The sequence below is a fragment of the Mycteria americana genome, chromosome Z (assembly GCF_035582795.1).
Source record: "Mycteria americana isolate JAX WOST 10 ecotype Jacksonville Zoo and Gardens chromosome Z, USCA_MyAme_1.0, whole genome shotgun sequence".
Classification (NCBI taxonomy): domain Eukaryota; kingdom Metazoa; phylum Chordata; class Aves; order Ciconiiformes; family Ciconiidae; genus Mycteria; species Mycteria americana.
The window spans coordinates 60,111,137-60,127,162 of record NC_134396.1 but is presented as its reverse complement, the minus strand read 5'-3'; the positions used below and the strand labels follow the sequence as shown (position 1 = coordinate 60,127,162).

The following is a 16,026-nucleotide window of genomic DNA, read 5'->3' as shown; positions in this document are numbered from 1 at the left end:
ATGTATTTCTGTATTTAATTGGTTGTGGCATAGTGTTTTATCATCCTTTCCATATGAATATTAAAGCATTTTGGGCATTGGATTAGAAGGGAAAAAGGGTTGGTTGCTGTAACTTCAAGGTCAGAGTTTTATCTCTTTCACTTTTACAATATGCTCTCTCTCCAGCTCATCTGTCAAGAGTATCATGATAGGTGGTTGAATGTGCTTACTGATACCTTTTACTTTTTTCTAATAATGAAGTTCCATGGAACTCCTCTTCTGTGATATCCTTGTAGGAGATAATTCAACAGTAATTCATGAGCATTTTGCTTCACAAGTATTATGACTTTTTGACTGAACAAATTCTTACTTGAAAAAACTTCTTTCCTTCTGTTTCTGAAATTAAAAACATTACATTCACATGAAAAAATGAGCAAAGACAATGTTACACTTCCAGAGAGAAGTAAGAGAGTCTGAACAAATACAAATTACTTCTGGAGCAAATGCTGGTGTATGTAATTGCTCTCCAGTCAAGACAGTAAGGTTGTTGCTTCCGAAAGGAATTTACTTCATGGAAATTTTGCTTACGCCCATCTACCAATATGTACATGCGCTTTTCCTTAGAAGTGAATGATGACAACTTTTTTATCAAAACACAAATTTTTTGGTCTTCATAGCTGAGGTGAGGTAAAAGTATACAGAAGAAGTGATGACCATCTGTTGGTATGCCTTTCTCAGTGTTTATGAGGTCTGAGGCTTGGCTCTTGCTATTCTTGATTAACAAGAATGAGAGAGGAACACCTTGTCAGGAGACTATGTAACCATGTCTCTTCAATATACCCACTTTCCTTGAATATTCCTATCTACCACCTGTTTCTGACACAATTCTTAAAATAGTGAAGAAGGCAGGTTGGTATACTCACTGACTTGAGTTCTGTTCTGTTCTTAACCTTCATAGCATTTCATATTATTTTCACTGATATATTGCTTCCATTCCATGTTTATGCTAAAATGAGAAACCCCATATTTAATATAACTGTTTTCCCAAGTCAGTCTCCTGTTTGCTCCTCTTGCAGGGTCGAAATATCTTAACTGAGCAAGCTTAATAATCTCAGCATGAGAAAGCTGTAGAATATTATACATTTTTTTCTAGATAGCAAGCATAAAATTAAATTAGGATTGTAAGGAAAACTGAGAGAAAAGGGGGGGGGGGAATCTTGTACTGTACCATTTTAATTTGGAATGAGAAAACAACTGACAGCCATTCCTACTGTTTTATTTCATTATGATAACAAAAGTAATGATTTTTTTACACCAAATACTGCTTTAGATTGCATAAAAAAAGATGGACTGCTTTTCTTACATATAAAAGTAAGTAAAAATATCATCAGCATCATTTTCAAGACTTCATTGCTGACCAGATACTTAAATAGAAGCAGTTATGTGCTTTTTTTCTTATGCACTAGATTCTTAGTTACAAAGTGAAAACAGATCACAAAGGCAGCTTTTTGTTGGATTTGAGAAACTTAAGGAAAATATTAAAGTAGATTCTAAGTAAAGGTTGTCAGCTATCTTAAAAATGTGGCTTGCAGATGAAGCTTTTTCCTCTTGAGTCTTGTGTAAGAATTTTACTATCTTATTTTTTTTGTAAGGATGCAAAATAAGCTATTTTCACTTTTTAAAAAATATGGCTTGCAGATGAGACTCCATCTCCTTTCTGAATTCTGCATAAGTATTTTTATTGTTTATTTTAATAAAGAGGCAACCTTTGCAGTAGTACAAAAAACAAATTAATGCAACCCATATGCCTTATATTATTTGAAAATTGAGCAGTGACAGCAAACCAAAACACTTATTATTATTCAAAATAACGACAGAAGTGTCAGCATGTTTCTGCGCTCATTTTGAAAATATTTGTGCATGTTCCAAATAGATGCTTTTTTTGTTGTTGACTACTTTTATCATCCCAACATGTATTTCACTTTAGTGCACCAACTTGGGCCTCTTCGTTAACCTTCTCTGAAATTCATCTGAACCTGAGATAGAAAATAGTGTTTCTGTAAGCACTGCATACCTTTTCTTTACATTTTGGCCATCCCATGCTGAGGTGTACTAATAGTTGCCAAATAAGATGGTCCTTGCGAGATCTCCGAGGCAGTTCTAGTTAATTTCTTGCTGTATGCTATCTGGTCTTTGTACTTAATATATTCTGGAGAAGCTAAGAAGAATATCTCCAGTAAACAGTGAATCTACTTAGTATGGTGGATCAATATTAAACTGTCTTAATATCCTTAATTAACTGTTCTTTTTGGGACTCTTTCTTCTGAAGAAATTTCCCACAGAAATTAGGTCTTCGGTTCTTCACAGCTATAAAAGAAATTATTTTTGAATATTGTAGTAAAGTTTTTATTCTTATTTATTCTAATTTGAGGGGTTGGAGGGAGGAGACATTGGAGGCCTACTGTAAATATCTTTATAGTCACTTGGAAACTAATTTAATCCAGAATGGTGACTGCAGCTGTTATGACTCCTTATTCCAATTCATGCTTTTGTGTGTAAAATCTTATTTCCCCCATGGTTGCCTCCTGCTTACAAAAAAAATATATAAAGTCTATTCTGGGAATGTAATACTAATGTAAATATGACTTCAGTGCTGGACAGACTCATTGGCACTTTAATAAAAGAATGGATTTAGCGAACACATGGATGAATAGGATGAGGCAGAATAATTGTACCTTTAGGAGATGAAAGTCATGCCTTGCAAATCAGTGGGAGTTCTTTGAAGGAATAAATACATACAGTGGATGTTGCTGATTGAGTCTGTGTATTGTTTTAAATTTCCAAAAGCCATTGTCCAGCTTTCACCATTTTTTTTTCTTTTAAAAAAAGCTGTTTATGGATATGAGTTTTCTTCTTTTAGTCACAGAGTTAAACATAAGAAGTGGAAGAGAGAAGTAGATGGTTAGCTTTTATAGTGTTGGAAAGCTAACAGTGGACTTTTGTGGCGGTCAGTGCTGGAAATGATTCAGAAAAAGAGAATGCATGACAGAGCTTGATGATCCAAAATTTCAGAGTAGTGAAGATACAGACACTAAGACACTGCAGAATAATATTACAAAACTGGGCAATAAAATGACTAAAGACATTCAGGAGTGATAAATGCGAAGTAATGCATGTGGTGGCGAGAATTACATTTCCAATGGTTCATTTTCACTGGATCGGAATTGGCTATTACCAGTGAGGAGGTCAATATTGGAGTTACCATAGATACCTATGTGAAAATGCTATATTGCTATTCAGTGTCTTCAGACAGAAGACAATCTGTTCCTATTTAAATCAATTGTTTTACTGTATACTGCATAAGTTTTCTTAGCATGTTTAAACAAAAAAAAGAAAACTAGTAGAAGTATAAAGAAAAGTGTCGAGGATGGCATAGCATCTACAGATCTGGCATAGCATCTACAGAAGGTGTAACAAGATTGAAATAGGATTCCTCAGGATACAAGGTGAACTACTGATGTTGGAGGTTTACACAATTCATGTATTGGTCCTGGATAGTTCTTTTGCACTTTGTATACCAATATGTTGCTCAGGAGCTTTTAGCAGCCAATTTGGAAATCTACAGGTACTGAAAAAAATAGTATTTTTCATGTTTTGTTGCCAGATCTCTTCTTTCCACCTTTACCCCTGACCTTGGGTAAATGGGGTACCAGGTTTGCCTTGCTCAAGTTTCAAGACCTCTAGGAAAGGACAAGAAGTAATTTATTTTCTTCCCCAGGTGCTTCAAGAAAAGACTGGCGGAGGAGTACTTTCCTGGAGATAGTGCATCCTGGGACGGGGAATTGAAAAAGAAAATTCTTTCTTTCTCCATTCTGTCTGATCTTTGAACCCTCTTTTATGCCCTCTGGAAGCAGACAAAGGGGCCATGTGTATGGCTCTGAGTATTCACGTACTTCTACCTTTTTCTGCATCTCTCCAGGTTCTTCTGTCTTCATTATTCATTTCTGTTTCTGTATCTGTTTCAAACCAAAATCTAGCGGGTGGGGATTATTAGCTGGATTGCACCCATTTGTCAGTCACTGTCTTCGTTGGGAATGTTGTGAGAATATAGCACATGCTTTTCCTGGCTGCTTTGGTGGCAGTCTTGCTGGCTCAAGCTCCTGCTGAGAGAAAAGAGGCTAAACTGAGAAAGAGGCGGCTTTCTGCTAGTTGTGCATAGCGTCCCCTTCTGGCAGGTAACGCTGTTTTTCTTTAATTTTTACAAAAACAGTTCATCTGGCAACCAGCAATACTGGCAACGGTTGTGAATACCAGGGATAGTAATTCAAAACCGAAGATAGGTCCAGCCAACACAGGACTGCTTGGAAATATGTTAACCCTGAAATTGCATGTGGTTGTTATTTTAATATTAGAAAAGCAGCGTGGAACAAATTGCCAGTACAGAGTGAAATTACAGATTGTACCAGTCCAAATGAACACTGACATTCAGAACTAAAAGATGTTTGAAGAAGAAAGAATATTCGAATCACGATAACTTTGGCATCATCATGCTTGCTGTACTGAATAATCCAGTGAGCTTGTTTTTTTCCTTTTTGTAACTTTTCTTTTGAATGCTTGTAATTGTAGTTTACTTTCATAATACCTTCTATTTCTGAAATTGTCACAAGATTACAGACTTGCTAACTTTTTTTTGTATCCTATGGTGAAAACAGTGACTGTTGCTCCCTGAATGTGTGGCTACTGAATCAGATGGGAACCTCCAAAATTAAACAATTCATTTAATCTAATTGACTAAATAAAATGCCAAGTTCACAGTGTTCATCTCGGTAGACTGATGTAATTGCTGGCATTTGACTTGCATACCTCTTGAAATATTAAATTAGTTTATAAACGTGGCAGAAAAGAGCAGCCTATACTTGCCAAATAAAGTTTGGGTATTTTACAACAGCTTAAACAAACTAGCAGTGTTAACTCTTCTTTTGGGGAATTGTTTTTTCATTTTGTATTGTTATTAAACTGCATGAATAAGTAGTCTTTGCCTCAGCTGCGTGCTCTGCTTTTAAGAGAGCTTGTACATCGTAGCAGAATAAGGATATTTAGCTAGAGAAAGGTAACGATTTGGACAACACTATGTTTATAGGAATATTGTGTAGTTTTGTTCAATGAGTATTTTAATAACTTTAATTTTTCAGAGAACAATAAAAACAGAAAACTATAAAATTTTGTAGTGTGAAACTTAGTAGATGAAAACTCACAGGTTGACATTGAATTTCACTTGGATCTAAACTGAGACAGCAATACTGTAGACATTTAGTAATGTTTAAAATTGGTGCCAGCAAAAACCTGACACCAGTGTAGTTTACAAAAAGAACAATTGCTAGGCAAGTTCCACTTGAAATACATTCTTGTGTTCTCAACGATTAACTGTAATTTTGGAGTGCTCTTTTCTTAATAGGTTAGTAATAGTTAATGCCCATCAAAATCAACTACCATATATTCATCTAAAGTGAGATGGTTGTACAGCTTTTGATTTTTTGGGAAGTTTTGTTCTGATCATTTCCTCTAGTGACTTCTTTGGTTTTGTTATTTTAAAATGAGAATTAAGTTTTACTATTTTTTCTTAATCTGTTCTGTAGTATTCCTGCCCAAGTTGTTATTAATCCAACAAGGCTGAAAATGAATGATTTCGAGGAAGATCATTTTTTCTTTTGAGAAGTCATATATTAAAATAAAAGGCAAGTTAAAACAACATTAAATTCTATAAAGCTTTTGAAAATGTAAGGCAATCAATGAAACATGCAAAGTCATTAAAAAATACATGACATTTTCTATAGTGTATACTTTAGGAAAATTAGGAACTGTAGAACCCTTTCTTTTTATGCTTTCCTTCCTCTTTGTAATACAGAATCTAGATATTTGATAAGTGAAAAATACTATAATTACTGTAGGACATCATAATAATCTTAAACCGTAATGATACAGGGGAATGTATTTAAATTATAATTCACTTAATTTGTCTGCAATTGGAGAGAAAATGTCTTCATTTCTACTGGATAAAACCTCTGGTTTCAGTGTGTGATGATATAGAATCAAGTCATCCAGTCAGGTTGCTGGGAAAAACTTCGTTGGCTAGACTGGTGGAACAAAAAAAGATCTATGGAATCCTTTTTTGTTGTGGTTTTGCTCTCCTGTAGTTGTCTGTTCTTTATGACACAGGTATTTACTGTAAAAGTTGGCTTCTATGGAAAGCTAAATCTGTACATCCGCATACTTTGAACTTTTATCAGGCTTACTACATTGGCGGTAAGCTTAGCACAAGTTTAACTTCTTGAAGTCATTTATTAAAAGAAGATGTCATTCCTGAAAATGTGCAAACTTCTGAAACAGTATTTATTCAAACAGTATTAGTAAATATTTGTAAGACAGATAGTATGAAAATAGTTCAATAGTCAGAAGTTCCCACTACATGCAGAGCATTGCAAATTGGACATTCCTACCCCCATTGTAATGCGACCTGTCATTTTCACTTAGAAAAAAGCGTACATTAGTAATATGCTGATTTATTTGTCTTGTTTATATTAATTTTGAGTGCACTTATGCCTCAACACACAGTGTTTACTCTGTCAGTATATTACGTTATACTAGATGAAAACGATTGGAAATCCATCTTCTCAAACACATTCACCCTTCAGTCGTTAATTATTGTCTTTTATGGTCTCTGTTACCATCCAGAAGACTACTGTGTATTTTTATAAGCTTTACATGTTTGCACCACTTAGATTTTGTGTCCATCTGTAATTCAAAAAACAAAGGTTTATGCCAGCGAGATGCCAGTGAGTCACCAAAGAAACCATGACAGTAGCTCCCAAAGAGACTCCCTCACTGTCTCTATCTGAAAGGTGGAGGCTGTGGTATAAATATGCAGAAACGTTGAAAATCCTGAGTGTCACTTTACCAGGAAGAACGGCGACTCAACCTGAGCAAAGCAGAGAGATCTTTAACCTTAGTGTGAGTAGATTAAGCATGTCTTGTCTTTCATTTCTTTACCTAAGCAGTTTATAAATGTTTCTATGTCTGTTTTGAGTATTAAAAATAAATGCTTTTAATTGCATTTTATTTAAATCTAGCATGAACTGAGTGTGACTTGGGAGGCATAGCAAGGCATTTCTCTGTGTAGTATGGGGGAATTCTGTAAACTGGGAGAGCTGAAGTGCTGAAGTTCCCCAGCACATCCTCTGCCCTGAGCCCCAAGTGTGATTCACCCAAGAACCCCAAGAATCCCCATTTCAGCTGCATGGGCCAGCGGATGAGCTGACACTTCGGGGAGTGGTGGGTGCAGGTTTTTTCCAAATGACTGTTCAGGAAAGCTTTTAGCACGAAGATACCTAATTACTTACTTGACTCATGAAGGTCAATAATATTCTGAACAAGTGACTTGGCAGTCTGTATACCTTCCTAATTTTCTGGGCATCAGTCAAATTGAGACATGTGACAGAGATGGCCCTAACCGCGCCATCCTAGACTCCCTGTGAGTCAATCTACCTCCAATGAGACTGTTATCAGCCCTCACTGGATTCTCACCTGTGGGTTGAAAACCTCAGTCCTCCTCAGCAGTAATTTGAAACTCTTGGTAGCTGTGGCATAATGCTTTCACATCTACAGATGTGAAAGCATTATGTAAAGTGTCTGTTTGCAGTCTGCTGCAACAGGAGGCAATGTCAGGCCTTTTTAGAATTGAAATGCTGAAATGCTGGATTGAATTCCTGATGAAAAAAATCTGATTTTTACTTGCCACGCTTTCAGATTGTGCTGTATTTTTGGTAGAAATATATGGGTGCGAAGAGTGGAGGTTTCTAGGGGCTGCTAGCAACAGAATTTTTAGTATCAAAGTAGTGCTACTATATCCATTTAAATTAATGTATCAGCTTATATTTTTGTTAATTAGGAATGAAACATTTTAATGATTATCCAGTCTATTTCTTAGCACCAGGTAAAATAAATGGTGCGGTTGCACCATTCAGGTATTCTCATGTTGTCATTTGGATAGAGGAGATAAGTGGGGTTTTGGGATTACTTGTCACAGTCAACAAAGCAGGAAATCATTACAAGAAAAGTCTGAGTCTTTAGGTGTCAAAAGCTTTACTGCAAAAGGTACAGTCACAAACAAGTAGCAAATACAGTATTCTGAGTTCACCTAACACCAGGTTATAGTTAGGGAAATTTCAGACAAATCAGTAGACCTCTCTGGAAGGACTTTATGTAATTTAAAGGTGGTGGATAAAGATGAGAGTGACCTGGATTGCCTGGATTCCATTGAGGAAAAATGTAAAGCCAAATGGAAGATTAAATTTCCTGGACTAAGGAAGGCTACAGGCTCTTTGTCTAGAATGAGAGTTCTCTTCTTCTGTATGGTATTACCAAGACAGATACTGCATACCATTTTATTCCTATTTTAAAAATCGTAGTTAAAAACTGAGAACAAATGCAGAAAAGAATTACAGAGGTTACATACAGACAAATTTTCATTCTGTGGTAGATGAAGTGCAGGATGTTTAATTACTCAAAAGGAGGCTGGAGAGGTGACTTGGTAATAGTTTGTAAGTACTGGCAGGAAGGCAGCCAGCTGCTTGAAAGTGCTTAATTTTGTCTGTTGGTAAAATTACATAGTGATTTTATAATAAAGCAGATATCTCAGTGTAGTGCTGATCTGTTTAATAAACTTATTAATAAGCTTAAGCCACACTTAACTAGACAATATCAGATTTTTACTTACCAGTTTAAATTTTTTGTCCTACTGTTCTGTTTATTAATTTTATCCAAATTCCCCTTCTGGCAATACTATTCATCTTGGTTTCACATCTGGTAAAATGGGGGCTTGGGGTGATATGGCATAGGGAGTGGATTTATTTTATTTTTTTGCATAGGCAGAGTGCCATTTAAGTTTGTTATGGCGGTCCACTAATGAGACTTACATCTGTAGAAATTCTCGCGAGAGTATGTGGGTGTGTATATATTTGGGTCAGAGTTACTGACAAAGGATTTGGATTTGTAAACTGTCAGGGGGAAAAAGTGTCACTTTTTCTTCATAATCAGTTTGGTACTTCATAATCAATTAGAGTACTGCATTTCTTGAAAAACAGGGCTTCATAGCTGAAACAAACTTTTACTCTTATCATGGATTTAGTTTCTTTTTGAAAAGCATAAATGTTCAGGTGAACCATGGCTGATTTATTTCACTGCTTTGAAGATATCCCGCTTTTAAGTGCATGATCCCATTTTTGTATACTTTCACAATGGTAGTATTTACACTGAGTACTTTTGCTCTGAACGACTAAAATACTGACCTTTTACAGACGTAGTGGAACAAATTGGTTATGACAGGAAGCCATGCAGTGATTAAAGTATAGAAAAAAGAAGGTGAAGACCTGTTCTGAAATGAGGTTTGGGTTTTTTTCCTATCCCTTTTTCCTCACTTAGGAACCTAGAAAAATGACAGAAAACAGCAAAATGAGACTGAATGCTGTGGAAAAATATAAGAAACTTTGTGAGACGGTAGTTCAAGGGTAAAAATTATGATAATATTTTAAAAGATGTAAGTGCAGTAATGGGTAACAAACTACAGCTGAGATTTCACCAGATATATTTGATTTTTGGTATAGGTGTTCTGTTATCTACTTGTATATACCCTGATTCTATTACTTATTTTTTACAGAAATTCCTCCATTTTCAGACAAAAGTCATTTTACAAAGATGGTGTATACAGAGTGATTTCATAAGGAAAGGCTTAACACTCGTACAGCTGAGAAAATGTGAAAAAATAATGAGGAAAATGAATTAATTGCATGATAAAAAGGAAAATACTAGTCAAAACAAAATTGAAATTGGGTAGTTTTTAATAGTGTGAGGACTCCTAAATTACTTCCACAGGCCACTACTGGCAAACTTTTTTTTTCCTGAGTCATCTAAAACTGCCTTACACAGCATAGCTGGGAATACATTTTATGTGAATAATCTTGCATTTCTAAGCTGTGTCAAAGCCTCATCTGACAGGGGTTTTTTGTCTTTCCTGTCTTCCAAAGGCTGTTTGATAAATTACATTTCCATACCCATTAAGTTAGAAACTGTATCTTCTTCAGTATCACTTGGATATAGTGTCGTCTGAGCAACCATGATCAATATTGGCATGAAATTGTATTTTCAGATGCCATTTATACTTGATATACTTCTGTTCAATACAGTCTTGCCTTTCTGTGTAAGGCAGTTACGGTTTATTTAAACAAGTTCATCATTTGAAAAACCAAAAAACCAAACTTTGCTGTTCTAAGTTTCTGTAAGTAGTGGGGTGAGCTCGCTGCCTCTGATACTGGCACTTATTCAGAGCTGCATGGCTGCCCCACAGCTACCCGCGCTGCGCACCGGCATATTCCTTCCTGTACTCCACCACTTCCTTTTCCCAGCCCAGGCCAGTCTTTCCCCACCAATACTTAACTTTTTCCCCGAATTTGGTATTTTAGTGTGACATCGTAGGCAGTCTTGGCTTCGTGTGCTATTACCAGGACGTTTTCCTCTGTACCGTGAGCCTGGCAAGATGCGTCCCCCCCCCGAAAGCTGCCCTGTACTCCAGCCCTTCTATGGAGCTTGTCTGTTTTTCACAGATCTGGATCTGTAAAATCCAGCCGCTCTGTCAGCTTCTCACGTTATCTGTCTGTCGTGGTTTAGCCCCAGCCGGCAACTGAGCACCACGCAGCCGCTCGCTCACTCCCCATCGGTGGGATGGGGGAGAGAATCAGAAGAGCAAAAGTAAGAAAACTTGAGGGTTGAGATAAAGACAGTTTAATAGGGAAAGCAAAAGCCACGCACGCAAGCAAAGCAAAGCAAGGAATTCATTCACTCCTTCCCATGGGCAGGCAGGTGTTCAGCCATCTCCAGGAAAGCAGGGCTCCATCACACGTAACGGTTACTTGGGAAGACAAACGCCATCACTCCGGATGTCCCCCCCTTCCTTCTTCTTCCCCCAGCTTTATATGCTGAGCATGACGTCATGTGGTATGGAACAGCTCTTTGGTCAGTTTGGATCAACTATCCTGGCTGTGTCCCCTCCCAGCTTCTTCTGCACCTGGCAGAACACGGGAAGCTGAAAAGTCCTTGACTAGTACAGCAACAACTAAAACATCTCTGTATTATAAACATTGTCTTCAGCACAAATCCAAAACATAGCCCCATACCAGCCATTATAAAGAAAATGAACTCTATCTCAATTGAAACCAGGACACTGTCACATCCAGCAGTTTTCTTATGTCACGTCCAGTAGTTTTTCACGTCCTGTTTATTCAGCTTAATCTCAGACCAAGGCCTAGTCGTCTGCCTACAGCCGTGATGAGGTCCAACTGGCTATGGGGTCGGTTCACCTGATGTCCCCCCGCCACCCACCAGAGTGTGGAGCAGCTCTTGAGCGGCGAATGCCTGGAGGAGCCTCAATCTCCACATTGTGAAAATTGTTGAAAAATTGTGCAAATCCCAGATCTGAAAGTCAGGCTGGTCATGCTGCTGCCGCTCTGTCACCTTCGACACCTCCTTCCAGTCTCATCTTGGTTGCTCCTGTGGCAGTTGTTGGCTCGGCTCAGGCACCAGGACAAAGAGAGCTACGCTGTTGTGCTTTGTGTCATGTACATCAGCCTGCAGAGTCTTACCTTGCTCACGTCCCTGTCTCTTAAACGGGTTTCGTGACAGAAGTTGAGGTAGGAGTGCAGTCTATAATTAAAAGAAAATGATCTGTTCCCCTTGTTGCTTACTACCTGTTACCCATCAGTGCTGGCAGGGTATCTAAAAGTCAGTAGCTCTTGTTGTAATTGTAGTCTCTTTCCCACAAGAGAAAACATGGTCAGCGTGCAAGGGAGAAGGGTCTGTTGATCCCAACAGTTGTTTTTCATCATCCCTCAAGAGACAGTCAGTACTTCAACACCTTATTTTTAAGGCTTTCATTTTTTAGGTATTAGGGGGTTGTTTAAAATGTTTGTCAGAGATTATTTTCAAGGAGAGTAGGAGAGGGTTGGTTGGTAGGGGGCTTTGTCCATATCTACCTAGTCTGGGATTATTGTGGGCCTGATACTTCATAAGGTAGCATACTTATCTCATTCCCTCTTAACTTTTGTATTCCCTCTTCACTTGGAACATAACACCTCATTAATCTTGGAAATTTACTGGCACAGGATGTTACAATACCAAGTATTAACATGGAAAACAGCTATAATCTGTGAGGGCATTTGGAAGGTGGTGAGATCATTCTTCATTATGAGCCTCCATCAGTGGACCTTTTCATTGCTAAGGGGATAATAAGTGAAGGGGGGAAGGGGTGAACAAAAGCACAGAGAGGAACAAAGCTGGTGGACAAGGGGTAACAGAGACAGTGACAAAGCCAAGAAGTCTCCAGTCACTAAGTAATGGGCCATTAAGAAACTACTGGTATTGCTTTGGGAAAGGCCAACCTGGCCTTTGTAACTGATAAGAAGGGGAAACAAGATGAACATGAGGATTTGGGGATATGAGGGGACTTCTGGACTATGCAAAACTTACTAAACAATGTTTAGGGGGCATAGGTGGGAGTGGGTATCAGAGGGGCTGGTCCCAGCCAGTGCCAGTCAGTACTCTTATCTGACCAAGCCCTGTGTCTGATCGCCACAGTCTGTTTTCTTTTATAAAATCTTTTCTTAACTCTCTGTGTAATCTGATCCTTTATCCTGTATGTGCAAGTGCTTTAAGGACTAGGTGCCAGCTATTGGGGGGACCGGCATGAGTGGATACAGGACCAGCAATTGGAGTCAGACCAGGGATATAGGTGCCCCAAGCCTATGGTGGCAACAGCAAGAGCAGGTGAGGGTCTCAGCTCCAGCCACAGGGGCAGGAGCAGCACGTGTCCCAGCTGGGAGGACAGGGATAGTGTGTGTCCTGGGCACAGCTGTGGGTGAGACTGGGGCGAGTGAGGCAAGTGAGGTGCTCAGCAAAGCATCTGGACTGGGACTGCAGGTGGCAGCCTGTGTGCCTGGTGCCTACTGCTGACGGGGGCAGGCAGAGCGTCTGTATTTTCACGTGGTTTGACCCCACATGTGTGTCTCTTTGGCATGTGTAATTCACTAGCGAACTTCAAGTTGGACTGGCAGCAAGTAGGAGGCGCTGGGTCCAGGCAGGGGTATCAGGTGTATGGAGGGACCTGTGAGCGTGGGGTGCCTGTAAGACAAGAGTGTGAGTGCATGCATCTGCCTGCTAGTGACTTGCTGCCAGACAGCAAGTAGGAGGCCCATGAGATGGATAAAAGGACCCAGGCAGAGGGGTATTAGATGGAAAGAGGAATATGCTGTGCTGATACTTGAGGAATCCATGAAAGTGCTCATGAATCTAGAGGGGGTGGGAGGGGGCATACTCTCAATAGTGAGCTTCAATCCTGACCAGATGAAAAGGAGGAAGAGGTCTTGGCTGGCTGTACTTAAGTTCATGTGAGTCCTGGGAGTGTTACATATGGGTGCTGTCAAAGGCAGTGCCTTGCCCCTGGCAGCTAGCTGCATAGCTGAGCTTCACTACTGGTTGAACCTGCCAATAAGAAAGCAACTGCCGCATTTATGGACCTGGGATGCAGACCTCTGGACTTGGGCTCCAGCAGCAAGGCAGGGGGAATCCCTGGACTGGTCCTGGAGATGCTGAAGGTGGCAGCTGCTTATAACATCCCTTAACATAGTTGGTGAAAGAAGATTTCATAATAGATATTCAATACAAAGGTTCTCTTTGTGAGTCAGGAGTTCTTGAGCTACATACATCTCAAAGTTGAGAAAACTGTGCCGGGAAAAATATCACTATATCCTTTTTCTATTTCCCTGTCTGCTGCTGACCATTAATAGACACAGAAGAAAGGTCTGTTTATTCCAATAACTTGATTTATATGGCTGCTTTTACAAAACCAGGGTGCTGCTGAAGACTGTGTAAGTCAAAAATGCTTGTTTTGCCTTAAATCTAAGAGAAGTGAAGGAGATGCTTTATAAATTTGGGGGTTTAAGCCGTAACAGGAGGTTCTTGGCCTCATTCTGTATGGTAAGCATTTCAGTGAGGCTCCATTCATTACTTCACATTCCAAACTGTAACTCTTCCTCCATTATTATGAATGATTCTGCAATGTTAAGGTAATTCTTTAATGTTGTCATATAAAAATTAAACCTTTGACATTCTAGTGTAGGGATTGCTGAAGCTTACCTGCCTCCCCTCTGAATGAGTTGCTGCGTTCAAATCCTAAAGAGGCAGGAAATAGGCAGTTTTACTTGGCATTAAGATCGTATAAATTATCTTTTTTTTAATAAAGCAGCAGCTTGATGTAATGAATAGTATTGGGTTCCAGAGCTTCATTCATAGCTCCCAACCAACTATGTGACAGTAAGCATGTCGCTTAACCACCGTGTCCTACTTTCACCATCTGTGAAACACTTTGGAAAGTCATGGAAAACTGAATCATAGGTCTTTTCCATCTCTAGATTCTATTAGGTCATCCAACTGTCCATCTGCCAGTAGAAGATTGTTTCCTACATCCACCAGTGTTTTTCCAGTCTGGATTCTGTCCTCCAAGTGGCTTCCACCAGTACCTTTGGGAGACAATTTTTCAGACTTCTAGACCTCATTGTCAGGAAGGTCTTCTGACATTCACAAAAAGGGATTTTTTTGTTGTTGTTGTTAATTTAATTTCGTTCTGTTACTTTATTCCCATTATTATATGCTTGCTTATAGTTTTAAGACATATGCAATTTACACAACACCTTAAAGATCTGGGTAAGATGCAAATTCTCTGTAAGGTATCTAGTATATAGAAGGAAGGACAACATAAGGTTTTGAAACACCAGGTATGACCCTCTATTAGAAAGTAAGCTTCTTGGTTCTTCCTGAAATTACATCTAAGGAAGTGCGCAGACTGCTCCAGATTTAGGACAGAAACAGGGTAGAATATGGAAACTTAACAGTGGAGCAGGATGTTAAATGAAAGTGTTGGAATACTTATCAAGGATGATTAAGTAGGGAAAAAGAGAGAAAGGAACAAGTGTAATTTAGTTGTTGAATATGAAAGTCTTTCCCTATTATGTAGTACATTTTTTTCTAGACATTTGTAAATTATCATGTCTCCCATAATTTGATTTGCATTTGAATCTTTGCTAATACATTAATTATTCTAAGCCAATAGTTACAGTAGTTGCTTTTAAGGGTTTTCAGTTAGCATTTGTCTTGTCCAGATCTGAGCATAATGTTACCTACAGGTGCAGCCCAAGCACTTGGACATGTCTTATGTTCTGAAACTATATTACTTTGCATGGACACTTCCAATTTAGGTTTTCTTCTTCCTTACTGGCCACAAGTGTTGCAAAATTACTGTATTTTATATTTAAGCCATCTACTTTCCTGGAGTTTTAGAAAATCAGCAAACAGATAGTTTTCTTCAGGTTTTGAAGCCACCAGCATTGTGATATAGGCTAGATCTAGATGAAAGCTATCAGAATAACTAGGTTTCTTTGTACAAAGTTTTTCATTTTTCAGACCTATGAATATGTGGAATTTATTTGGACTCTGAATAACGGTAGTTAAACTGCTTTTAAAATGGCCATCTGGCAAACAACTGGTATGTAACATGATTTATTTGACACAGTGCCCTAGGAGGAAAAAGCCAATATTCAGTGCATTCAACTGATAAAGTTAATAGGGCATTTTGTAATACAACATATATAAAGTACGTATTTTAAAATAATGAGAAATCTATCATGAGGGCATGTTTCGTAAATATTCAACTTCTGACAAAATCCACTTGTCCAGGATTTTCATACCTCTATTTCAGCTGCCAATGGAAATTCTTAAGTCCAGGAATGAAAAATGCATGTGTAGTCAGTCTCTTCAGAAAAGATTTTTTTTTTCTCAACTTCGTTTTCATTGTCTTAAACTTATATATTCACATATGTTGATAAGTTCTGATGTAACTTCAGAGTCTAAGGTAAGTGGGGCATTGCAAACCTTCCGAAGTTTATTTGT

At 38.4% G+C, this 16,026-nt stretch overlaps 1 protein-coding gene across 1 annotated transcript in view; it reads left to right on the top strand.

The window, feature by feature from the left end:
• The window catches only part of SRFBP1 (serum response factor binding protein 1), an 80,773-nt gene that overhangs the window by 38,704 nt on the left and 26,043 nt on the right, over positions 1-16,026 (top strand). The gene's annotated exons all lie outside the window — the stretch shown is intronic.